The sequence below is a fragment of the Meleagris gallopavo genome, chromosome 1 (assembly GCF_000146605.3).
Source record: "Meleagris gallopavo isolate NT-WF06-2002-E0010 breed Aviagen turkey brand Nicholas breeding stock chromosome 1, Turkey_5.1, whole genome shotgun sequence".
NCBI lineage: Eukaryota > Metazoa > Chordata > Aves > Galliformes > Phasianidae > Meleagris > Meleagris gallopavo.
This window is the reverse complement of record NC_015011.2, coordinates 183,265,568-183,267,863: the sequence shown is the minus strand read 5'-3', so window position 1 is coordinate 183,267,863 and position 2,296 is coordinate 183,265,568.

Genomic DNA, 2,296 nt, shown 5'->3' with positions numbered 1-2,296 from the left:
AAAAAAAAAAAAACAGAAAAAACATATTTGTCATATTCATGACTTATATACTCTAGCTAGGAAATATCTGCAGTAGATAAAAGCCTTTAGGCCCTCCTCTTCACAAATCCTTCATATCATGATCCCATTTTTAAAATATTGCCTCTGAACAATATAATTAAAAGACTTAAGTAATTCTCTGACATACTGTTGAAAACCACACGCCAACAGAAAATAGCAATTTATTGCATACAAGCCCATTAAACTATTACTTACAGCATAATATACTGCAGCCACACAGATACCACTGTCACCACCAAGCAGAAAGCCCAGGAAATTCATCATCACTGCCCCTGGAATTTGTGTGAAAGAAGCTGGACTGCTGCTGCTTGGGCAGGCTTTTGTCATCTGAAATGGCAGCAGTCTCTCAGTTACACAGCTGTTATCCTGTAATTATCATGCACAATTTATATGGCAATAAAAAAAAATGGACCCTTAACTTCAGAAGTAATTTTTAAGACAAAAGCAGCTGAAAGCTTTTCAGATGATGGCTGTGAGAGGACAAAGAGAGGGTCCACGATTGTGACCAAGAACACCTATGGGAGACCTGAGCTTGTAAAATTAGAAGTGATTCTATTTTAACGGAGAGATGCGATGAGGGGATGCAGTAGTAGAGCAGTCAGAAAGAGTTCAAATGAGAAGGCAGGCTGGAAAGCCAGAGCAATAAATAAACCTGCTAGCTCTGCACTCTAGACAAAAGCCTGGTTCTCTGAGGCCTTTTGCTTTTTCTTCCTCTTCCAAATTTAAAATTGGGATGGTGTCAGTTTCTCTTTCCTAAACGGAAAGCCCTCTGAATGCAAACAAAGTTTCAAGGCTTTTTAGCAACTCCACAGACCACACCATCAGAACTGGCTGCTTAACACGGCCGTGCTCAGGGCATCTGCAGAGTAGGCTTGGAATCAGACCAGGGCTACAGTGGGATGTTCTCCAGAGGCATTTTAAGGGAGCAGAATCAAATTGCCTCACAAATGTAATTGCCAAGTTTCAATCTAATGTTACAGCAATTTGCTTGATGTGTTTCATTCCTGAGGACAGGCTAGTAGACTACTATTTTGTGTTATTAAGGCATCCAAGCCCCTTAACACAGTGTTCATATCTCTGGTAAAGGATTGTTTTGCCTTCAAGTTCTGCTTCGAATAACAGAAAGTATTACAAATCCTTTACGTAGCCTGGAAAAAAAAAAAGATTTGGATAGGCTGAGTTTAAGTCAGTCGTAAGTGGGAAGGATGCAAAGCAGTGCTCTTCAGTGACATACTGAGGAACAGAGGATGTTCAGTTCTTTGCTTTCCCTTCCAAGAGTCCATTCAGACAGCTGCCTGCAAGATATTTACTGAGTTAGTTATCTCATCACTGCATTACCTGATGCTTTCCATCTTTGCAACTCATGCAGCAATGAATCATTTGGGAAACAGGATTTTTCTGCCCCCTAGCCCCACAATATTTAGATTAGGTCAAATTCTGACCCATTTTGAAGTGGTTGACCAAGTTCTCGGTTTCCAAGCCTTGCACAGCATCACAGACAATACACTCAGACCATGAGAATGCATCAGTGTGCATTCAGACCTTCATCCATAATCAGAAGTTCTGCAGAGTGAGCAGTGGGAACAACTTCCTTTTCCATTATTTTTTGAAGACAGTTTGGTCCCGGTTCTCACAGTGCTGGAACATCTCTTGAAGAGGACTTCTTGCTTATAGCATCTCATGAGTTTTCAAGTTTCAAAGTAGAAGCTGAGCTATGGAAAAAATGAATACACTCATCCATCTTATTTGCATTATTCAACATGGAACCCGACCAGGTTCTACAAGTTGGAGGTAAGCACCTTTTCCAGTAAAGAAAGTTTCTTGAACACAGGGTTAGAACACACCTTTACTTGACAAACATAACTTGGAATCAAAGTCCCACTCTTTATTTAAAGGATGTTCCTTCGCCTAGGAACAAAAATTGAAAGAATTTATCTTAGAGTGTAAAAACCTATTAATCAGTATTGGTACTGTGTTGGTGAAACTCTGCACAAGCATCTCAGCAGTGCCTCTATAAGACTTCAGAGCATACAAATCAGTAGCTCTACAAAGCAGGAAGATGGAGCCCCTTAAACCAACCCTACTGCGACACTGGTCAAAGTCTGAGCTCAACTTTTAGAAGCTTGTCATCTGGATTTATTTTTTTCCCCACATATGGAAAGGCTGCATCCCAATACAAACTTCAATCCTGAGAGCAGTTCTTTCTGGAGACAACTGAGCACAGCAAAAAAGAAAA